This window comes from Crocuta crocuta, unplaced genomic scaffold (genome assembly GCF_008692635.1).
Source record: "Crocuta crocuta isolate KB4526 unplaced genomic scaffold, BGI_CrCroc_1.0 scaffold643, whole genome shotgun sequence".
Taxonomy (NCBI): domain Eukaryota; kingdom Metazoa; phylum Chordata; class Mammalia; order Carnivora; family Hyaenidae; genus Crocuta; species Crocuta crocuta.
In genome coordinates this window covers 815,219-841,052 of record NW_027528827.1, presented here as the reverse complement: position 1 = coordinate 841,052, position 25,834 = coordinate 815,219, and positions in this window count along the sequence as shown.

The following is a 25,834-nucleotide window of genomic DNA, read 5'->3' as shown; positions in this document are numbered from 1 at the left end:
CCTTTTTTTTTTTTTTGGTCGAAAGTCATTTATGAACAGACTAGACATGGCAACAAGAAGATGTTATTACTGAATGGTGATGTGAGGTTATGAAATATAAGGAAGATAGGAGGAGGAATAAATAGAGATTTAAAAAAATAGACACATGTAGTAATGCAGCAGTTTGCTGTGCACATGGAAAGTGCATACCAGTGATCTTAATGAACAATACTATCTGATATTTATTCAACTCTTATTTATGGCAGACACCATAATAATTTTTAGGTTGTTTATCGTACTTAATCTTCAGCACTTTATGAGTCAAATGTTATTATTGGTGTCATTTTATAGATGGGGGAATGATGTGATGAAGTGATGTCATTTGACCAAAGCTGCATCACTAATAAGTGGAGCTGTTAATGAACCAAGGTCTTTAAGAGCTCAATAGCTTAGCATTACATCTCATTACCAAACATAGTAATGGAATATATAGATAAATATACCAGTGTTTACATTTTACACAGCAGTGCATCAGATTCATTTTTATGCAAGAAACTTAACTTAGAAGACAGACTGATAACTGGATTTTGAGCAATAGTTTGAAAGATGGAAGCTATGCAATTTTGTAGGTAAAAGAAAATAGTATTTTCTTTGTTTTGTAAAATATAGGCAATTTCTCAGAGTCTTCTCAAGGAAAAGCAAAATTAGGGAATAAATCACACCAGATAATTTTGAGTCTTGCTTCTGTCCTTGAAAACTATACATAGAAGATCACCCAGACACTATAGAGGAGGAAACAAACAAAAGTTGATATGCTTCTCTACAGTTTGACTTGTGCTTTATAGTTTTCAATATGTTTTAATACATATTTTGGAAGCGGAGTCTGCTTCAGTAGATAGCGTGGATGTATTATTCCCATTAAATTATGAGAACAAAGGCACTCAGAGAGATTCAATGACTTGCCTAAGATCATGCAGCCTGTAAGAGACAGACTTAAGGCTATTGTCCGTGTAGCAATTCTCTTGTAAAAGTGCTGAACTGCTAAGTCATTACTTTCCGCGAGTCCACAATTTAATGAAGGAAAAAAATAGTTGGACCTAGGTGTAAAAGTAGTTGGGCTAAATGGTCATAACTGAAAATATGAAGTAGAAAACATGGGTAGCTGACAAATTATTGCTTCCTGGTGACATGGGCTTGGATTTTGGATTCATGTTATGGTTGTTCCTCACTTTGTTCCCCTTTATTTTCTAAACACAAGGGACTTTTCCTCAGGCTTGTTTTTACTTCTGGGCTCTTTGGAAGCTGTGCATGGGGTGAATTATGCACACAGCTGCATTCTGCTGTTTTTGGAACACCTTTAAAATAGAGGGTTCTGGCATTCTACAGCCGTTATGCTGTAGCATAATGTGTTTCTGGGCAAATTACATAACCCTGACAGACCTCACTTTCCTCCTAAGTAGCACAAGTAGAAAATACTGACATCGATTTTCTGTGCAGATTACTTAGAATAATGTGTGTGAGGTGCTTAGCCCAATAACTAGTCTAAAGAAGTGCTCAGCAAATGGTAACTATTATTTCTTTTGCTAGAATATGAATAATGTCAATAGGAGTGAGTGAAGTTTCTAACATGGCACATCAGTTTTGCTGAGCTCTAGGAGCTCTGAGATGTATCTAGAATCTTGCTTATTGAAATACATCCATGTAGATATCCCAAACGTGCATCCAACTCAGCATTTCCAAAACTGAACTAATTTTCTTTCCCTTTCAACCTGCTACATGTCCTCAGTTAAATGAATGATATCACCATTCACCTGATTGCCCAAATCAGATGCCTGATTGTAGCAAAGGATCCTTCATTTCCTTCACTAGCAGTGGTCTGATTATCTATAGACCCTTTCTCCAAAATGTTGACGGAATCCAAACTCTTCTCCACATTCTCTTTGGTAAGCAGTCACTATTGCACGCTGAACCTGCGGCAATGTTCCCCACCTGAGTAAATTGCATCCAGGCTTATTTTCCTTGTAACTGCTCTCCACGCAGCTTCCAAAGTGATTTGTCTAAAATACAAATTTGATAATGTCATTGCTTTCCTTTTAAAACCCTTAACTAGCTCCTGACAGCCAGTGGGATGAAATGCTTGCTATGACCATGTGCTTTGTTCATGTGGCTCCCCTCTTCCTGGCAGATTCATCCCAATCTTCCAAGATGGCAAAACTCAAGCATCTCATCTTCACCGAAGTCTTGTCTGGTTGGCTCCATGTTCCCTTTATCCCTCCTCTCTCACTTCCTGCATGCCTCTTCTGTTGAACTGACTTCAACACACTGTGTGTCTACATTTGACCTCCATCAGTAGACCATGAGTGATCTGAGGGCAAGGGCTTTTCCTATTTGGATTCACAAATTTTATTTGGCGCTTATGAAATCTTCAGTAAGTATGTGTTTAATAAATGTATTGATTGTCAGCATTCTGGACTGGTCAAAATAATGCAATTATTTTATGAGAAATTAGTGTCCAATGACATTTTTAAAAGCTTTATTAAAGTCTATTTAACATATTTAACATACAGGGGAACCTGGGTGGCTCAGCCTGGTAAGCATCAGACTCTTGACATCAGGCTCTTCTTAATGCCCATTACCCATTTAATCTATCCACCCCCACTTCCTCTCCAGCAGCCCTCAGTTTGTTCTCTGTATTTAAGAGTCTCTTATGGTTTGCCTCCCTCTGTGTTTTAAGCTTATTTTTTCTTCCCTTCCCCTATGTTCATCTGTCGTGTTTCTCAAATTCCACACGTGAGTGAGATCATGCGATTTCTGTCTTTCTCTGACTGACTTATTTCCCTTAGCATAATACATTGTAGTTCCATCCACATTGTTGCAAATGACAAGATTTTATTCTTTTTGATCATCAAGTAATATTCCATTGTATATATATATACCACATCTTCCTTATCCATTCATCAGTCGATGGACATCTGGGCTCTTTCCATAATTTGGCTATTGTTGATAGTGCTGCTATAAATTTTGGGGTCCATTTGCAATACTAGGTATTTATCCAAAGGACACAAAAATGTGAATAAGTTTTTAAGTGAACATATCATTCACTTTTATTTATTAAATACCTACTAGTGGAATAACTAGATCATATGGTAGCTGTATATTTAACATTTTATGAAATTACCAAGCTGTTTTCCTAAGTGTTTGTACCATTTACCATTTAACATAAGCACTAGCAGTGTATGAGAGCTCTGAATTTTTTATATCCTTGTTAACACTTGCCATGGTCAGTTTTCTAAATCTTAGACATTTTAATGGATGTGTAGAAGTTTCACCTTAAGGTTTTAATTTGCATTTCCCTAATGGCTAATGATGTTGACCATGTTTTTAATGTACTTATATACCATCAATATCTTTTTTTTAGTGAAATCGTTATTTAAATATATTTTACCTATTTTTAAAAATTGGATTATTTGATTTCTTATTATTGAGCTTTGAGAATTCTCTATATATTCTGGGTACAAGTCCTTTATCAGATATATAATTTGCAAATGTTTTCTCCCAGACTGTAAATTATCTTTTCATTCTCCTAAAATTGTCTTTTTTAAAAAATGCTGATTTATATATATGTATTATATATAATACATATAATATATATGTATATATAATACGTATATATAATATATATATACACATATATATGTATACATATATACATATGTATATATTATATATATTATAATACATGTATTATATATATATATGCATTTATTTATTTAGAGAGTGTGCAAGCAGAGAGAGAGTGTTGGAGACAAAGAATCCAAAGCAGGCTCCCTGCCGTCATCGCAGAACTCTGTGCTGTCAGCTTCATGCTGGGGCTTGATCCCAGAACAGTGAGATCATGACCTGAGCTGAGATCAAGAGTCAGATGCTTAAGCAACTCAGCTACCCAGGTGCCCCCCCCCCCACCTAAAATTTTCTTCCAAAGGACTGAAATCCTTAATTTTTATGAAGTCTAATTAATCTTTTTTTTCATTTCTATATTGTGCTTTCAATTTTATATCTAAGGAATCTTTGCCTAAGTGGAAATCAAAATATTATTATCTTTTGCTAGTTTTCTTCTGGAGGCATATAGTCTTAGGTTTCACAGTTAGGTCTGTGATCAATTCTAAGTTAATTTTTGGATATGATACAAGGTATGGATTAGAACTGGTTTTTTTTCTATTTTTTATATGGATATTCAATTTTTCCAATACAATCTGTTGAAAATATTATCCTTCTCTCAATTGCCTTTCCATCCTTGTTGAAAATCAATAGTACTTTTTGAACATTCAAATAATTTTACATTCCTGGAATAAATCCCACTTGCTTATGATGTACTACCCTTTCATATTTTAAAGGTCATTTTGCTGAAGTTTGGGGTATGTTCTTTTGTATCTCTGTCTGTGAGAGGAATGAACCTGGATTTTTCTTCTTGGGAAGGTTTTTAACTACAAATTTAATATAGGTAAGCTATAGGACTGTTTAGATACTTATTTTTTCCTCATTGAGCTTTGTGAGTTTCTGCCTTTCAAAGGCTTTTGTCAATTTCATTCACATTGTCAAATTTACTGTCATAAAGATGTCCATCCTATTCCCTGATTATCCCTGTAATATCTATAGACTCAGTAGTCATATCACTTCTTTTATTCCCACTATTGGTAATTTATATGCTTTATTATTTTTTACTGATCGGTGTAGCAGATTTTTCTCTATTATATTGGTTCTCTGAGATAACCAGGTTTGGGTTTCTTTGATATTTTTTTTCTGTTTTACTGATTTTGGCTCCAATTCTTTGGTACTTTCTTTATTCTATTCGGGTTAGGTTTAGTTTGATTTACTTTTTTGTATTTCTTGAGTGGAAGATATGATCTTTGAATTGAAATTGTCTTTGCTAACATAACTCTGTAGTTACTGTAGTCATTTACCTACTGCTGCTGCCACGTCTCCAAAGTTCTGAGGCATTGTCCTGTCGTCTTCACTTAACTTAAAATACTGTCTATTTTTTTTCTGTTTCCTTCTTTTGTCTGTAGTTATTTAAAAGTGTTATAGAATTTCCAAGTCTGTGAGGTTTTAAGTAATCTTTCTGTTCTGGATTAATAATTTACTTTCATTGTGTTCAAGAATATGTTAAATGAGTTAAACCATTTTTAATTCATTGATACATGTTTTCCTCTTAGATTATGTTCCACCTTGGTATGTGTTCTATGTGCTCTTGAAAAAAAGGTGTGCTTTTTTTAATGTTTTATTTATTTTTGAGACAGAGAGAGACAGAGCGTGAGAGGGGGAGTGGGAGGGGAAGAGAGACAGGGAGAACAGAATGTGAAGCAGGCTCCAGGCTCTGAGCTGTCAGCACAGAGCCTGACGCAGGGCTCGAACCCACAAACGTGAGATCATGACCTGAGCTGAAGTAGAGGCCACCTGACTGAGCCTCCTAGGTGCCCCTAAAAGGTGTGCCTTTATTAGGTGGAGTGTTTTATAAGTCAATAAATCAGGTTAAGCTGTCTGTCGCTATTCAACATTTCTATATCTCTACTGATTTTCTGTTTATTTGTTCTCTTAGTTGTTGAGACAATAGTATGTAAATCTCTAAGTATTATAGTGGGTTTTTCTGTTTCTCCTTGGAATTTTGACAATTTGTTTTATGTATTTTGAAGCTCTCTTATTAGATGCACAAATGTTTAGAAGGGTTATGTCTTCTAGATGAATGGACCCTTTTATCATTAAGAATTGACCTTCTTTAGCCTTATTAATATTCTTGTGGCTAAAATCAAACTTCTCTGTTGTTAAGATAACACCATCAGCTTTAAAAAATTTTAGCCTATCTTTTTTGCATCTTATTACTTTTAGATTATTTTAAAACATGTTTTCTTATATACAGCATGTAGTTGGAGTTTTCCTTTTTGATACTTTATGCCTGGTGTGTTCATACCATTTGCATGTAGATGTGATTTTTAATTTCCCAGCTTTATTGAACTATAATTGGCAAAAAAAAATACCCACCTGTCTGTATTTAAGGTATAAAATATGATGATTTAATGTACATTGTGTATACATTGTAAAGTATCTATAAAAATCCAGTTAATTAACAGACCCATGATCTCACAAAGTTGGCTTTTTTTTTTTTTTCGAGAACATAGGATTTTTGAGTCTGTCATATTACTTTTTTCTACTTGTTCTACCTATTCTTAGTTTCCTTTTCCATCCCAATTTTGTTTACTTTCAGATTAGTATTTTTTGATGTCATTAATCACCAGTTTGGGTGGGTTGGCTAAAACTTTTGTGTGTATGTATGCAATTTAAAAAATTATCACAAGTCTGTCTATAAGTGATCTTATGTATTTCAACCCTATAGGAAATTTTCAACTATATACTTCCATTTATCTCTCCAGACTTTTATGCTGTTGGTGGAATAAGTTTTTCTGTGATACATNTACATTCCTGGAATAAATCCCACTTGCTTATGATGTACTACCCTTTCATATTTTAAAGGTCATTTTGCTGAAGTTTGGGGTATGTTCTTTTGTATCTCTGTCTGTGAGAGGAATGAACCTGGATTTTTCTTCTTGGGAAGGTTTTTAACTACAAATTTAATATAGGTAAGCTATAGGACTGTTTAGATACTTATTTTTTCCTCATTGAGCTTTGTGAGTTTCTGCCTTTCAAAGGCTTTTGTCAATTTCATTCACATTGTCAAATTTACTGTCATAAAGATGTCCATCCTATTCCCTGATTATCCCTGTAATATCTATAGACTCAGTAGTCATATCACTTCTTTTATTCCCACTATTGGTAATTTATATGCTTTATTATTTTTTACTGATCGGTGTAGCAGATTTTTCTCTATTATATTGGTTCTCTGAGATAACCAGGTTTGGGTTTCTTTGATATTTTTTTTCTGTTTTACTGATTTTGGCTCCAATTCTTTGGTACTTTCTTTATTCTATTCGGGTTAGGTTTAGTTTGATTTACTTTTTTGTATTTCTTGAGTGGAAGATATGATCTTTGAATTGAAATTGTCTTTGCTAACATAACTCTGTAGTTACTGTAGTCATTTACCTACTGCTGCTGCCACGTCTCCAAAGTTCTGAGGCATTGTCCTGTCGTCTTCACTTAACTTAAAATACTGTCTATTTTTTTTCTGTTTCCTTCTTTTGTCTGTAGTTATTTAAAAGTGTTATAGAATTTCCAAGTCTGTGAGGTTTTAAGTAATCTTTCTGTTCTGGATTAATAATTTACTTTCATTGTGTTCAAGAATATGTTAAATGAGTTAAACCATTTTTAATTCATTGATACATGTTTTCCTCTTAGATTATGTTCCACCTTGGTATGTGTTCTATGTGCTCTTGAAAAAAAGGTGTGCTTTTTTTAATGTTTTATTTATTTTTGAGACAGAGAGAGACAGAGCGTGAGAGGGGGAGTGGGAGGGGAAGAGAGACAGGGAGAACAGAATGTGAAGCAGGCTCCAGGCTCTGAGCTGTCAGCACAGAGCCTGACGCAGGGCTCGAACCCACAAACGTGAGATCATGACCTGAGCTGAAGTAGAGGCCACCTGACTGAGCCTCCTAGGTGCCCCTAAAAGGTGTGCCTTTATTAGGTGGAGTGTTTTATAAGTCAATAAATCAGGTTAAGCTGTCTGTCGCTATTCAACATTTCTATATCTCTACTGATTTTCTGTTTATTTGTTCTCTTAGTTGTTGAGACAATAGTATGTAAATCTCTAAGTATTATAGTGGGTTTTTCTGTTTCTCCTTGGAATTTTGACAATTTGTTTTATGTATTTTGAAGCTCTCTTATTAGATGCACAAATGTTTAGAAGGGTTATGTCTTCTAGATGAATGGACCCTTTTATCATTAAGAATTGACCTTCTTTAGCCTTATTAATATTCTTGTGGCTAAAATCAAACTTCTCTGTTGTTAAGATAACACCATCAGCTTTAAAAAATTTTAGCCTATCTTTTTTGCATCTTATTACTTTTAGATTATTTTAAAACATGTTTTCTTATATACAGCATGTAGTTGGAGTTTTCCTTTTTGATACTTTATGCCTGGTGTGTTCATACCATTTGCATGTAGATGTGATTTTTAATTTCCCAGCTTTATTGAACTATAATTGGCAAAAAAAAATACCCACCTGTCTGTATTTAAGGTATAAAATATGATGATTTAATGTACATTGTGTATACATTGTAAAGTATCTATAAAAATCCAGTTAATTAACAGACCCATGATCTCACAAAGTTGGCTTTTTTTTTTTTCGAGAACATAGGATTTTTGAGTCTGTCATATTACTTTTTTCTACTTGTTCTACCTATTCTTAGTTTCCTTTTCCATCCCAATTTTGTTTACTTTCAGATTAGTATTTTTTGATGTCATTAATCACCAGTTTGGGTGGGTTGGCTAAAACTTTTGTGTGTATGTATGCAATTTAAAAAATTATCACAAGTCTGTCTATAAGTGATCTTATGTATTTCAACCCTATAGGAAATTTTCAACTATATACTTCCATTTATCTCTCCAGACTTTTATGCTGTTGGTGGAATAAGTTTTTCTGTGATACATATTATAAGCTCCATAATATATTGTCAACATTTTTGTAAAGTGTACATGATGTGTCCTTTTCCCATAGATTCTTTTAAGATTTTCTCTTTGCCACTGGTTGTAAGAAGGCTGATTTTGATGTGCCTTACTGTAGTTCTCTTCACGTGTCATGTGTTTGGTGTTGACACATGGACTTCTTTTATATATCGATTTACACATTTCATCACATTTAGAACACATAGGCCATTATTTCTTCAAATATTTTTGTTAGTCCTTTTTTTCTACTCTCTTTGGGAGACTCTAATTATACTTACAGTATGTTGTCCTATAGCTTGCTGATATACTGATATTCTCTTCCATTTTATTTTCAGTCTTTATTCTCTTGGTATTTTATATAGTTTTTCTCTGTGTTTTCATGTTAATAAGTGTATTTTTCTATGTCTAAGCTAATGTTAATTCTACCTAGCTATTTTGTTATTGTTGTTGTTCCAGATATTGTAGTTTTAGCCTTTAGAAGTCTGATTTGGTTCTTTTTATACTTGCTATGAATTTACGTATATTTTCCTCTCTAGCTTCTTGAGCATATGGAATACCATTATAATAACATTTTTGCTCTAATTCTATCATCTGTTTCATTTTAGAGCCTGCTTTGTTTAATTTATTTTTCACTTTGTTATTGGTCATTTTTTTCCTACATGTTTGCATGCCTGACACTATTTAACTTAGGTGTCTAACATTGTGAATTTTATCTAGTTTATTCGTTTTTTTTCTGTTCTTAGAAATATTCCTCAGCTTCGTTCTGAGACACATTTCAGTTACTAGGAAACAGTTTCATCCTTTTGGGTCTTGCTTGTAAGCCTTATTAGATGGAACAAGAATAACCTGTAGTCTAGTCTGAAACTTGCCCCATCAGTGTGGCAAAACACTCCTGAGGACTTTTTTCCATTTCCTCATGAACTAAGAAGTTTTCTACTCTGCCTGTGGGAGCGGGCGCTATTTCCCTCTTGTGTAGGCACCAGGGACGATTTCCTCTGATCTTCTCGGACGCTCATTTCCCAGGCTGGTGTAGTGCGCTTACACGCACAGGCTGAGCAGTGCGGCTGAATAGCCCAGGGGAAGGCTCGGAGGGCTCTGAAGACCTTCACACTGCTCTTGCAGCTCCGTCCTCTCCCGTTATCATTCCATGAATGCTGGACACCTTATCTCCATTTTTCACCCCTGGATGTCTGCTGTGCCCTGCCTAAGTTGTCTCTCTGCCTTGTGGCCTAGAAGCTCCCTGCATATGGTGATCTGGAACAGTTATATATCTCATCTCCTTTGTTTCCCCTCACTCAGGAATCACTGTTTTTCTTTTTATTTTTTATTGCTTGATGTCTAATATCTTGAGAACTGTTGTTTTATATATTGTATTACCTGTTTCTATTAATTTTTAGTTGTTGTAGGCACGGGAGTTAGTCTGTTTCCTCTTGCTCTACCTTTGCTAAAAGCAGAAATCCTCTCAGTAACATTTTATGTGTGTGTAATAAAATCAGATAACACGAGGGGCACCTGGTTAAGCATCTGACTTCCGCTCAAGTCATGATTTCACGGTCGTGAGTTCGAGCCGTAAGTCGGGCTCTATGCTGACAGTTCAGAGCCTGGAGCTTGCTAAGGATTCTGTGTCTCCCTCTGTCTTTGCCCCTACTCCACTCAGTCTGTCTCTCTCTCTTTCAAATGCCCATTAATTTTTTTTTCTGTTAGTAAAAGTCACGTATTTATTTCTTTTACTTATTTTTTTATTAAAAAAATTTTAACATTTATTTTTGAGAGACAGAGTGAGATAGCGTGCGAGTGGGGGAGGGGCAAGAGAGAGGGAGACTCAAAATCCAAAGTAGGTTCCAGGCCCTGACCTGTCAGCACAGAGCCCAAGGCGAGGTTCAAACCCACAAACTGCGAGATCATAACCGCAGCCGAAGTCGGACACTGACTGAGCCACCCAGGAGCCCCCAAAGTCACATGTTTATTGTAGCATTATATAAAATATACTAACACATGGAGAAGAAAAGTGAAAAAAACTCTACTCCAACCTTCCAGAAATGATAGCTAGTTTAAGTGTGTATGAAACTGACTTTTTATAGATAAAAATGAGATAATTCTGTTTATTTTGTATTATAACTCATTTCATTGGATTTCTGGAATATTTTTATATGATTCAATAACTTCCTCCAGTATGATTTTTAATTGTTCCCTAGTAGTCCATTTTATGGATGTGGCAATGAATTATATCCCCAAATTGTGCATAATTATGTGTCATAATTTATTGAACCAATCACTTATCATTCAGCATTCATGTTGTATCCAATTTTTCACTATTATAAATAGTGCTGTGGTGATCATTCTAGTAGATAAATTTTTTGCCGTTTATCACAATTTCCTCAGGAATATTTCCTAGAACTAGAATTACTGGTTTAAGGAATATGTACATTTTAAAATCATTCAATTATTTATGCCAAAATGTCATGCAACTGTTTTATAAGCAGAACACTGCACTGCCATTTCCTCTATGCTCCAGGATATTCTAGGTATTTTTTTAAACCACTTTTACAAATGGTATCTCACTGTTTTACTTTTAATTAATACACTTGATCTTTGTGTCAGGGACATCTTCCTCTGCCACCGCCCCCCACAGTGGCATGCTTTTAATTCTGCCTAGAATATCTTCATGCCAGAGCTCAGAAAAATTCAGCAAGACATTTTGGCTTGGCACGGTTGCTTTTCTTCATCCCTTGACAAATTTTAGTACTGAAGTACTGTGCCTTGATAATTGCTTCCCTCTCTTCGTTGTTTTGACTGGGTTTCTTCTTTTCCCGCAACAATCAGTTCTCTTTTCTTGTAGTACAAATATTGGAGTTTTAATCCCACTATATTTGGTTAAGCCAAGATTTCTTTCCTTATAGTGCTAACTAGTCTTTATGGTGAAACCAATACATTTCTACCTCATTAAAGCACCCACCAACCTAATCAGGGCTTCAGAGAAGCAGTTCAGGGATTCACATGCAATTCAGAATGTAATATGAAAGAAATAGTATGTCAAAGGGAAGAAGAAAGTGTAGTTGCTACGTATTCTTCTGGTTTTGGGGCTCAAAATTCTGGAATTAATTCCTTGAGGCTAGATCTTGTTGAAACACCAGACACAGATGACAGCACAAGTAGAATTAAAGAGGGGAAGTATAGATGATTGTCTTCTAAATAGGCAGTAATAGCAATCCAAGCAAAAATACAAATATTGGCTTCAGAATGTGGACAGAATCTTGTTCGAACATGTTTTCCAACTTCTTTTTTCATTTGGGCCACAATATAGTACAGAAATGAAGCGTCTCATTCAGGTGCATTGTTGTTTATGTTGGGTTTCCCTCCAGACTTGCTCCTTTTATCCTTGACAGTTACTGAATCCTGTGTAGTCATTCCATGATAAATGAGATAGACTTCTTCACGTATGTCCAGAAGCTTATTCCTCCTTTGTGCCAAGGCTTATTCTTTGGTCAAAATTGCTTTCTGGATGATTCTGTACCCTGCTCCTTTTCTTTTGGCATTCTTCAGCATCCCATTTTCAAAGATATAAAGTCTACCCTTCTATCAAAACCTTGATCCCTTTGGTTTGTCAAGGACTACAGGCTCAAATGGAGAACAGAAAGGCATTCACATAGAGTTCATTTCTTAAGAGTTCTTGGATTGAAAATAGATGCCATAGGTAATTATAATGATGTACTCTTGTTAGAATAACCAGATAGCTTAGATCAAGCCACTGGTAAAGAGAGAAAGAATTATCTCAGGCTTGGCTATCAATCATAATTTTTTTTGGCCTGACTCCAATTTTATTCATAAACCATTCCTATATAGATTTTAATTTTACCTACTAGAACTATTAAAAGAGTAAAATTAGAACTCTGGAAGACACAGTCTTCTAAAATATCAAAATAGAATTATATCCACCTTTTCTAACTCTTACAGAAATTGCATTAAATGCCAATTTACATATAGACCGATAACCTTAATAAGATTGCCTTATTTTTGTAGGAATCCTTTCATAAATGTCTGTTAAACCACAAACCCAGGTCCTTCAGTTTCCATCACATTGTGGTCTGTGGGGCTGGCCCTCTCCGCAGTGTCCTTGTGTTCTGTCAGCCGACTGCTCACCAATAGAAGGTCTCCAAAGCTGCTGAAATGTACCTTCTTCCATCTCTTTCTGACCTGGGTCATCCCAGGGCAGAAGAGAATGAACACTTGGATTTTTCCAGCCATTCTACCCAGTCTATGAGGATGTGGAGCTCTAACTCAGTCTAGATTCTTCCTGTGTTTCCATAGAGAGAGATTGTTCTCTAGCCTGGTTTCTTCAGTCTACCCACATTGGTCCCTAACTCTTGTCATTTCAGGAAAAACAGTGAAGATAATGCTTTTAAATGCTTTTAAGCTCTTTTTAAAAATCTTTTTTAAATGTTTATTTTTGAGAAAGAGAGAGAGAAGGAAAGGGGGAGAGAGAGTGTACGAGCAGGGAAGGGGCAGAGGGAGAGGGAGACACAGAACCTGAAGCAGTTTCCAGGCCCTGACCTGTCAGCACAGAGCCTGATAGCTCAGAGATCATGACCTGAGCTGAAGTAGGACACTTAACTGAGCCACCCAGGTGCCGCAATATTTCCAAACTCTTATTTGGACTGAGACCCATTCTCTTTTTAGCATTTCCTCAACTTTTGCTTCATTTTTAATGTTAGAAAATGACTAAGTAAATAAATTAGGAGGAATTTGCTTAATAGTTTACCTGGTTCAGTGATTCTCAATCCTATTTAAATGGCAGAGGATGTAAGAAATATGGCACACCTAGGGGCGCCTGGGTGGCTTAGTCGGTTAAGCGTCCGACTTTCGCTTAGGTCATGATCTCGTGGTTCGTGGGTTCGAGCCCCGCGTCGGGCTCTGTGCTGACTGCCAGCTCAGAGCCTGGAGCCTGTTTCAGTCTGTGACTCCCTCTCTCTCTGACCCTCCCCTGCTCACGCTGTCTCTCTCTGTCCCCTAGAAATAAATAAAACATTAAAAAAAAAATTAAAAAAAAAAAGAAATATGGCACACCTCATAGAATCCCATAAATCTTGACATATCCAACTTGCATTCACCACATATGTAACTTTGTTCTAAATTTTATAAAAGGGATTCAATTTTATCATAGTAAAGGAAATTATTTATTAAAAATTATGGCATAAAAATAAAATTGAGAAAATTTTATTCATTAGATTTTTTCCCTTGCAAAATTGGGGTCTCCAGTCACTGATGTAATAGACTCCACTTTTGATAATTTGCTGCTGAGGGTTTGAAGCCCCAGTGCTTCCCTTTCCTCTTTGCTCCGTATCTGGGAAAGCTGGTAAGAAAGCCTATAGCTCCTTCCTGCAGAGCCTGGTGGGAGGTTCAAATAATACATGTGGGAATCCTCACCCAGCTACACCCACTAATCACAACAAAAGCCAAGCCAGTCTCCTTTCCCTTTTTTCTTAAGACATTTTGGGACCTGCTTAGGAAGAGTCTCCTGCTCTTCTCAGTAAATTTCATTACGTTTCAAACCTTCTTGGTACATGTGTGGCATTCAGTCCACATGTAAACCAACTTTTGGAGTGGTTGTGGGAAGGGCCGTCACTATTCTGCAGGGTATCCACAACAACTAGATTTTTTTTTTAATATTTTTTTATTTCTTTCTAGGAGAGAGAGAGAGAGAGACAGCGTGAGCAGGGGAGGGTCAAAGAGAGAGGGAGTCACAGACTCTGAAATAGGCTCCAGGCTCTGAGCTGGCAGTCAGCACAGAGCCCGACGCGGGGCTCGAACCCACGAACCACGAGATCATGACCTAAGCGAAAGTCGGACGCTTAACCGACTAAGCCACCCAGGCGCCCCCACAACAACTAGATTTTTAATAGTAATGCATTTCCTCTTCTCTATTAACACCATATTTTGCAGTAGCATCAGTGGAGAACTTTAAGCTACTCATTTGTTTCTTTAAAAAAAGAGGATTGAAATACAGGAGAGAAACAACAGCTAAAAAGTTATAAGGAGTTTCAAATTTTATCAGAATTTATAGATGACATTTTATTTAAAATGCTGTGGTTATTAAGTAAGTGGCGGTTAGATATTTTTGGCATGAGAAATTGCATTAAAATTATAATTTAAAAATTTTATAATAGATGTAATAACTAAGGTTGTTGTATACTCATACACATGAGTATCCATGCTATATATTCTAGATACTATACTTAGTACTTAGCTAATTTAATACCTATAACAACTCTGTGAGATGTAGATTATTATTATCCCTATTTAACAGGTGAATATGAAGCTGAGGAAGCTCAAGTAACATGTCCAATACTACATAGCTTGTATGTAATGAACCTTGGGTTTAGAACCCACACAGTCTACTCCAGATCTTATCACGAAGCCTTACAATACAAGCACAGTCAGTACTGTTGGTAATCCAAGAATTGCTTTGTAAGAAAACTCTTGTTTCTATTCAATAGGACCATAAAGGGTGATAGTGATTAGTTTCTTGATTCAGACTCACATTAACAATGTTATTTCACATTGGAAGAATTTTAACAATAAAGGGATTTGGTTTTATTTTGAATAGTCGAAAAGAAAGTTATAAAGCCTAAATATCACTAAACAAATCTAATATTTGGATCTAACATTATTGGGAGAGTAATGGCCTGAATTTTCCTATCATCAAAACTATAATGATTAAAAATCCATTATCACCTGGTGTTATAATAAAACATAAATCAATTTTAAAAAATCATTTCACTTATACTCTATCTTTCACTGCCTGAGAGATACTAGTTTGTGATTTCAACTTCCGTATTGATCTCAAGTTCCTAGTAAAATATGAAGAAAAGTAGCCTGCATTATGCAAATGCTTCCTGAATCACATTATCACAATTTATATTATGAAAACTAGTTCTATATGAGAAGTGCCTCTATTAAGTAAACAATGTGTTTTTTCCCCACAGAAGGGTTGCCATTAAAGCACTTATTTTCAAGTATTACACAAATGTATTCATCTACTAACAATGAAGATATTTTTGTAGATAGATTCCATTTAATAACAATATAATTACAACTTAATGGGAAAGCAGTGATTATGTATGTATGTGTGTGTGTCCAGGGAGGTAATTGCAAAGTGTACACTTTTCCCATAATTCAGTGCTGTGGGACTTCATTCTTTATGCAAAAGGTTAGAAGATTTTTATGGATGAAAAATGTTAGATTTTCCCCCCATCAACAGCAAAACGATTGAGGGTCACTGAAACGACAGTATAATACAGAAGATATGAGAACTAATTTCATAAGTTTGGAAAGAAATCAGGTAAGAGTTGAGAAATAGGCCTATAAAATTATGGATAGGTCACCCTGGGCCAGTCTTCTTACCAGTTCTATAGTAGAAAATTTAGAGAATGCTAAGTGAAATAAGAGCTCCATTACTGAACCAAATGAAAGGAAAATACATTTTTTACACAGAAGATTCTGTAATTAACCTATGGGTCTCTAATGTGATTATAAATTATGGCAGTAAATTACTGAGAATGACTCAAAATAAGACACATGGAAAACAGTATCTGAGTAGTTCCTGAATTAAAAGAAAGCTGATGTACAATAGGCTGATCAGCTAAGGTCAGCAATGAGATTTCGTGTCGTCGTTTTTTGTGTGTTATAACAGTTCTAACAGTACACAGTTAGGGCCCCAACCCTTTTCAAGGCTCAAGCTATTATGGAGATGAAACACCTTACAGAAAGGTGTTTGTCAATTTTTAATATATACATAAAGGAACTTTTAGGTTTAAGAAAATTACCAACAGCAAAGAGTTTTCAATCCCACAAGATAATGCAGAAAATACACTCTCAGTCTTAGAATTATTTTTTTTCTTTCTAATGAGCAGCAAAGGTGAGAATCTTAAAAATGTAAAAGAGATCAGTCAGCACTCAGGAGAAGTACAGCTTCAAAGATGAAAATATCCCTTCACAAATGTCTTTATGGATTTGGTGGCTATCATCTTGCTGATGCCAGAGGAGCTATACTGTAATTATAGTCCTGCGATTCAAGAAACGAATTCTTTCTCTTCTAAGTAAAGTTCTTTGTCTTTTTTGTCAAAAAAGACGTGTGGTTATTTTAAAAATGAAAAAATAGATTTCCGTGTCCCTGTGTTTATCTGCTGATTCCAGTGCTGCAATTTAATTTGTTCAGTGTGTGTGTGTGTGTGTGTGTGTGCGTGTGTGCGTGCGCGTGCACACGCAGAACTCCTGTGTATTTGGTTTTATGTCCTGGGGTACAACAGGACACAAGATGGAATTTATCCTTACCTTCTGGAAACACAGAGAGAAGGGAACTAAAACATCGCGCTGAAATAAGTGTTCTGACTGGGGCCCCTTCCTCAGAGTTAGGGCTTGTTGGAGGTCAGCAAATGAAAAACGAACCAGATGACAGTGGTAGGGACCCTTACCGAATAGAGCTTTAGAGGCAGGGAAGAATATGGTATGACTTGGAAACTGAAAGGGTGTAATGTCTACAGTGTGCGCTGTAAATGAGAGGGACAGAGATGGATCTAGAAGGGAGAGTGGTGGCAGGACCAATCAGAGCCTTGCAAGCATTTTAGACTTTATCCTAATGACAGGTTTTGAACCAGAGAAATTTACTAATGCACTGTTATAGTGGGAGACTTTTAAAAACAATGTTCTTAAAAATAACTATATTAAACAAAGACAACTAGTTAAGATATAGGAAATGTGAAGCACAGTCATTGGCCAAGAACATGTAACATCAAGACAATGTTCTCTGATTAAAAAAAAAATTAAAACAAAGAAAGGAAGAAATCTTATATGTTGGTAAATTTAAGAACATACTTCTGAATAGCTCTTGGATAAGATAAGTCATGATAGTGAAAGCCAGAAAATACTTTGAACTGAATACAAATGAAAAAGTCACATATTAAAATATGTTAGGGTTAAAACTGTACTTGGAGTATGATTTTTCAGCCTTAAATGTTTATTTAGAAAATGAAAGCTGAACATTGATGAGCTTTTTTGAAAACCACCTCAAAATAAATCCAAGGAAAGTGGGTAAAGGGCTATGATAAACAGGGTGTCAAAGCTAATGAAATAGAATGCAGTTACAATAAAGAGGATCTTTGGAAAAGTTATTCATATTGATACATCATCTGATAAGATATTCAGGAAAATTCAGAGATGATTGAAAAGAAGCAAAATATAAGAAAGGAAAAAAACCCAAATTATATATAATTCCAAATACTCTGTACAAATTTGTGTTAATAAACTTGACCACCTGGGGAAAAATGGATGATATCTTGGAAATATATTATCAAACAAAACTGGATCAAGTAGAAACAAATATAGGTGAATAGATTTCTAGCCACCAAAGCCATTGATTCAATAGTGAAAAATCTTCCTGCATTAAAATAATCAGGCCCACATGGGCTGATAGGCTCCCCCCAAACATTAAAAACATAAATCTGATTGTGCACAAATTATTTGTAGATGATAATGCTTGTCTAAGTAAAAAATTCAAGAGAATCAACAAAATTTCCAAGCCAATAAAAACCTTAGCAAGTTTGCTGAATACAAAATTACCTTTCCCAAAGCAGTAGTGTTCCTAGACCCGAATAGCGGCTAGAAAATATAGATAAAATTGCTCAGATGATAATAAGTAAAACTATAATTATGGAGAAAAAGTGTGACAAATATATGCAAAACTTTATGGAGAAAATGTTAAAATTTATTTAATGGCTTAAAGTTAGACTTTGTTAGTGTGAGGCATATCCTATTCATATATGATTTACCATGAAGCTTTGTCTTTTTGAGATTATTTCTTTATTTTGAGAGAGAGAGAAAGAGAAAGAGTAGGAGGGATGGAGGGAGAGGGAGAGAGACAGAGGGAGAATCCTAAACAGCTCCCTGCTGTGCAGAGCCTAATGCAGGGCTCAAACTCATGAACTGTGAGATCACGACCCATGCCGAAACCAAGAGTTGGATGCTCAACTGATTGAGCCACCCAGGTGCCCCTACCATGAAGCTGAACTTAATTGATTACAGAATGCATGTAAAACTCTGGACAGTATTAAAGAATATGAGTAAGTTTGGATTCTTCTCTATTGTTATAAAGACATAGTAATGAAAACAGTGGTATATCGGTATAGACAGATAAAACTAAGCCAATAGAACAGAATCCAAACCTAAAGGGACTTGGCATATAAATGGGTGGTACATATATTGCATGATCCAGATGGCAATATTAAGTGTGAAGAAAAATCTGGACAATCCTCAGGCCACTGGGGGGAAGAGTATTCTCTTTTGTTTTTTCATCTGATCCTCAAAATAACATATGAGAGATAATCTATATGACAAAACATATCACAGAGTAAAAACATAACAGATGGGAAGAAAATATTTGCACTTGATATAAAATGGTGAGGGACTGGTGTAGAGAACACATGGATGACCCCCACAAGTCTGTACAAAAATGATGACCCAAAGGAAAAATGGACAACGAATATGAATTCATTGGAAAGAAACCATACAGGTCAATAAACACACTAAAATGCTTAGGCACATAAATAGAATAACACAAATTAAAATAAATCTGTACTATTTTATACCCATAAAGTTGGAAAAAGTTTTTAAAAAATCTAATAACACTACATTTGACAATGGCATGAAGAAACAGGAATCCATATCTAGAGAGCTTGAGTAAAGAAGTATGGTATCGAGGGGAATATTGTATAAAATTCAAAAGTTCCACTCCTAGCTCTCTCCAGAGAGGGTATTGCAATAATAGTTTTATAACATCAAAAGTGTAAAAACTACTTATCTGTCCCTCAAAAGGGAGTTGAATATAAAAAATGTGGCTCAATCATGCAATTGAGTAAAATGTGGCATGTAGAAAAGTGAATTGGACGGGGGCTTCTGGGTGGCTCAGTCAGTTAAGTGTCTGACTCTTGATTCTGGCTCAGGTCATGATCTCATGTTTCAAGGGTTCAAGCCCCCTGATGCACTCTGAACTGACAGCTCAGAGCCTGCTTGGGATTCTCTCTCTTCCTCTCTCTCTCTCTGCCCCTCCCTGTTAGCTCTCTCTCTCAAAAAATAAAATAAAATAAACATTACCAAAAAAAAGATCGAACTGGATCTATAGTTATGACAGAAACAAACTACAAAATAATATGCAAAATGTACTAATATAGAAATGTAAAACACCGTATTTATGCTGTGTATAGATAAATGTATATTTGGTAAATTTATAAAAATATCACATATATTAATATCTTAGCACACTAACTATTAATAAATGATTATATATGCAGGGAACTTGAGAGACAAGGGATGAGAGTAGGACTTAGCCTATAAAGTTTTATTTCCTTCCTAAAATAGTGAACTGAATGAGATACTACAAAATATTACCATCTGTACACTGGGGTTATGAACCTGTTTGAATGTTTAAAATATTTAATAGTGTTTTTAAAATTAAGAATTTATGTAAAGTTAGGCCAGAAAGAGGAGTCATAATTTTGGCAGAGTCTAAGGTGTAGGATAGAAGTCATTTTGTTTTTTTCTAGCTCCTCTCTGAGAACCTGGGTGGCTCAGTTGGTTGAGTGTCCAACTCTTTTTTTTTTTTCAATGTTTTATTTATTTGTGTGAGAGAGAGATAGAGACAGTGTTAGCAGGGAAGGGTCAGACTGAGAGGGAGACACAGAATCTGAAGCAAGCTCCAGGCTCCAAGCTAGCTGTCACCACAGAGCCTGATGCGGGGCTCGAACCCACTAACTGTGAGATCATGACCTGAGTCGAAGTTGGACGCTTAACAGACTGAGCCACCCAGGCTCCCTGAGGGTCCATCTCTTGATTTCAGCTCAGGTCATGAGTCCCGTGTTGGACTCCACACTGAGAGTGGAAGCTGCCTGGTATTCTCTGTCTCTCTTCGTCTGCCCTTCTCTCCTTCTTGTGCTCTCTCTCTCTCTGAAATAAATAAATAAATAAATAAATAAATAAATAAATAAATATATAAATGCTACTCTTAATGCTCATCTGTATGCATAGGGGGTTTCCATTATCCTAATGGGTGCAAATGAGTTATTAAATAACCTACATTTGTCAGTAAGTTAAATCATCAGTAATTTATTTTGTATAATGCCCAGCACAAGTGCCTACACAAATTGATATGATTTGTAAATATTTTGGATAATAATATTGGTGATTCTGACACAGTACTCACAGACTGATGACTTAGAATTGCAATTTCATATATCTTTGTCAATGTAGAATTTGACTATAGGTGACCCCTTCTCAAATGACATGATACTGTCTTTGAGTCAGATACTTTGCAAATTCCTAATGAATGTGAATTGAATGAACTGGCTGTATGGATATAAGGACTCAAGTGCTGTGCTGGTAGCTCAGAATCCAGACCATTAATGCTGCAGAGGACTTTGCATTCTTGTGAGGATGGTTATTTTGGAAATGTCTGGATGTGTCTCCCTAGACCCAACTTTGATATATACATATGGTTAAAAGGGAAAAGCAAGTTATTACTTTCCCGTATCTTATGCAGACTCTCAGATTTTGAGTGTTTTCCTCGTGTATCATTCAAAGGAATCAATATCAATTTCAATGGTATAACTGCGAGAGAGAACTAAGAATATCACAGCTCAATTATTTTTCACCTGCCTCTCCAGTACATTTTCTGAAATGACAGTCAACTCAAAGACCTATTTTAAAAGTTAACATTTCTCCCTTTCTTAAATTCTCACAAACTGTGCGTAGGAATTTATTTTCCATAGTGGAATTTGCGATGATGTAAAGGATGGAGAAGGTTTTCAAAATAACTAGATATCAACAAGGCAACAAATGTAAAGCAATTCATTAGGGAAGCTGATTGTACTAGTGAAGGCAATACTCGGTGGGAATAGAGCCTATTTGTTAATTTACCCAAATAGCGAATCTTTGGATCAAAGATCTATTAAAGAAATGTCTGAGATGCAGGTTTTCTTGAAAACATAATTTTCTGTATATTAGGAGAGCATTTTGTAAGATAGCATAAATGACAAGAATTTGGTGACTACAAGTATAAAGACTATGCTGCTGAAGAAAATCAATCAAGAGAGAACTCAGTATTTATAAAAACTTGATCATAACAAAGATGCAGCTCCAGCAACTGCCCTGTGATAATGAAGTGCACAAATTATCAGGCACGACGACATAATGAATGCCTTGTTTCCAGTCAGCCTTTATAAACAAACAGTGGTGGTTCCATCATCCAAAATTAGCAAAAACATCAGAGTGCAATGATGATTTAATTAAAATAGGCAGGGTAGAGAAATGCATCAAAAAATGAATGCTGCACATAAAATAATATGCTAGCAAAGTGTGTTGAAATAAAAATCTCAAAGCAGAATTCATATATAATCCAGGACTCCTTCTCAAGAGAATGTATTCGAACCATGATGTTGTTGTAGTTATTACAATTACAGACAGAGTTCACATTCAAGTCTGAATGAAAGCTATGCCTGTATTTACAGGAATAGTCTGAACTCGGATGAACAACGACACAAACGTGCAGAAGGCTATACTTTGAGTTTACCATATTTTCTATGAATTATTCATACAAAAGTAGGCACTGACTCGATCTTCTGTGGTGATCAGACTATGGCCACACTATGATGCTCCGTTTTGGGGAAACAATACCATTATTAGATCATGGGGAGATTTTATACACCCAGAATACAATTGATTATTGTCCCACATGTTGGAGTTTGAAATATTTAGAATTTTAGTGTTTTAACTATTTTCACGTCATTCTGGGGATAGTGCATTTATTTAATTTGAATTTTATGTTCTTTTAAAAAAATACAGTTCCTTTGGTTCAAGAATTTTAGGACGTGATGTAAATTTCCATCTTTAGTATCAATTTACATATTATATGAAGCATAAAATCGTTTTAGATATCTTTATTTTGGTAGAAATTTTTTTTTAAGTTTTGAAGCAGAATTATTGTTTAGGCTGTTTATTACAAGTTCCCAACATCTGGTCATAAAATGTTTTTTAAATGCATCTGTAACATTTTCATTAACAATTTAACATAAGACTAAAAACAACCAATCTTTTATCTTAATGAAGCTGTTTGCAGTAAATTCTATATTAGTTATTTAGCAATATCAAGTTGTGAGTAATCATAAATGTGGGGTTCTAAACCCCACATTTAAGGGACAAATTTGTTTCTGAGAGTTAAAATTTGTTATATATAGAAAGTAATTTTGAACAGAGAACATATCAGACACATTAGCAGGTCCATTGTTATCTTTAAGAAATCTAAAAATTCAGGAACACCTGGGTGGCTCAGTTATTGAGCATCTGACTTTGGCTCAGGTCATGATTTCACAGTTCTTGGGTTCAAGCCCTACAGTGGGCTCTGTGAGGAGGGCTCAGAGCCTGGAGACTGCTTCTGATTCTGTGTCTCTCTGCCTCTCTCCTGCTTGTGTTCTCTCTCTCTCTCTCTCTTTCTGTGTCTCTCTCTCAAATATATAAAAAACAATTTAAAAAGAAAGCTAAAAATTCATATATGTATAAATCTTTACATATATGTTTGTGTTGCCTTTGTTAAAACTTGAGATACAATATTTAAAATTATATATAAATAGAGGAAATTGGGAAGCAGCTTTGCTCAACTGATCACTTGCAGCCTTGCTCTTAGTCTCAGTGCACTGCCCATCATTTACAGCAGAGACTCCTCCCTTTGAACTTGATACTTGCTCTTTGCAGAGACTCAGGCATGAGAAGAAGGACATCTGGTCTGAGAACTGGAAGATAAATGACTGGCTAAATGGAAAAGCTTTTATTAAGTTGGTATACATAAAAGAAGATAGAGCCTCTGGGCTCTGATAAAATTACATTTCAAAAGGGATGGAGAAAAGTGCAGTTTGCATAAGGGTACCGGGTCTCGGAAAGTCAGTTTCCACTTCCCAGACAGTGATGTTTTTCATTTCTCTTCCTCTGCTCTGAGACACATACTGCTCTTCTGTGGATCTGAGGATTCTGCTACAGAGCCTGTCATATTACATCTATCCCTCTCCTCCATTAGAACTTTCAACATTATGCTTTGTACTAATTCTGTAATCTTAACATTTTTAAACACATTCATTCTGTTTCTTCTTCCCTTTGTCTTTTCATTCTGTTCTTCTTCCCTTTATCTTTGGATTGTGTTTTCTTTCCTTTTTATCTTCTGTATTGATTTGGAGAGTCAGCGCAGTTAGATTTTAACAATATTTACTATTATCATAACATTTAATATAACAGATCTTTAGGGATAGTTCATTGATTACCAGACTCAAGGGCACCTTCTGACTTTTATATTTTTATGCACTTTTTCTCTCTCTTTCAGTTTTTTAATCTTTCTTGATAGATTCAAAGTTTGGATGTAGGTTTTTGTTATAAATATTTCTTTTAACCATAGTGTCCAGAATTTATGACAGTTGTAACAAGGTTTTATATAATAGTTATAACTATTCCTTGTTTTTTGTTTTATGTCATTCCTTCTCTTATTTGTGATGTCTTGCCCAGTTGATTTGATTTTTTCTTTTTCCCAAAAAGATGGAGGATTTAATGAGTTTTTTTTTTTTTAACACGTGAATGTCTTTCATTTACTTCACAAAAAATATTAGGCTCTGGAAAGTATCATGTGTTGATACATTTCCCATAAATATTAGTTAACATTTCCACTATCATCTAGTCTTTAGTGCTACATCAGGAGAATTTGAGCTCAACCATGTGTTTCATTTTTTACAATGTATTTGGTTGTCTTTACATATCTGTGAAATTTAAAAGTTTTTATTTATAATTCAAACCTTTCTTTGGGTTCTATAAATCATGTTCCTTTAATTTTTTCTGAAACATAACTCCTTTTATACCATACTATTTCCCTCCATATTTTAATTTAAAAACTATAAAACTTATTTTAAAAAGTGGATAGAATAAGACAACAAACACATATGTCTTTCACATATCGGTAATAAGTTGCCACATTTGCTTCAGAGAGGGAAAGAGAAAGATTTAGATGACATATGTATCAATCAATCGATTGATCAAGAGACAAATAGATAAATAACATGTATTTGTGTGTGTACACATAATTGTGTGTGTGTACATAGGCTTGATCAGTTGGAAGTAAGTTGCAGACATTATAGTATTTTCCCCTAAGTATTTTGGGGGTATTTTATGAGAATAATGGCATTTTCTGATGTAACTATAATATTATTATCACACCTAAAAAAGTTAATATTAAGTAATATCTAATATGCCTTACCTTCTCTCATTCTGCCCCTGTATCTATCAACATCTTTCTCATCATTGTAACTCTTTTGTGGTTTTCCTCTGTATTCTAAGAATATAGACACATACAGTGTATCTTGTCTTGAGTTCAGTTAGTAATATTTCTGTTCCTTGATTGCTTCCAATGGATGATTTAGTTCTGCCATTGAAGAATTATCTTTGTGTATTAACCTGTTTTCCCATTTCATCCCAGTAGTGTATACTATTATCCTGATTTATTCTTATAATTTGTGTATCTTTTTTCCTGATGGCCATATTTAATTATATCATCTTGAGAGTTCTAAATAGTATTATAGACTTCCTATGCCTATATTTCATTATGATTTTGAGGTACATTTTTTTTCTCTTTGAAGTATCCAAGATGTGTTTCCTTTTGCTTATGCTATGGAGTGAATTGTATATTTTTTTCTCCAGTTACTCTTACTTTAAAAAGGATATATCTATTTACACACAACACTGAGATTTTACATTGTCTTTGATCTTGCTCAATATCCACTTGCTTAGTAATTGACTTTTCTGATCTACATCTGGAAGATAGACTGGTCTTCACAGTTCTTATTCCAATATTTGGTGTCTAGAAAGAGGTTTTCTAGCATGCTTTTGTTGGGCTGACATTGTAACTTATCACCTATTTCTGTGACACTGAGAGCTATGAAAAAATAAAATTCCTAAATACTATGGACAAGGATCTTCCTCTAGAACTTTGCTTAGGGGCACCATTCCTACCAGAATGCAGTGTGCTCAAATCGTCTTATCTATTTCCACTCTATCTCCCCACTGTCTGTTCTGTTGAGTTCTGGGAGACCCAAAAAGCAAAAACAAAGTGATGTATAATGACATGTCGAAATCAGACTATTATTTTGGCCACTTTGCACAAAGTAATGCA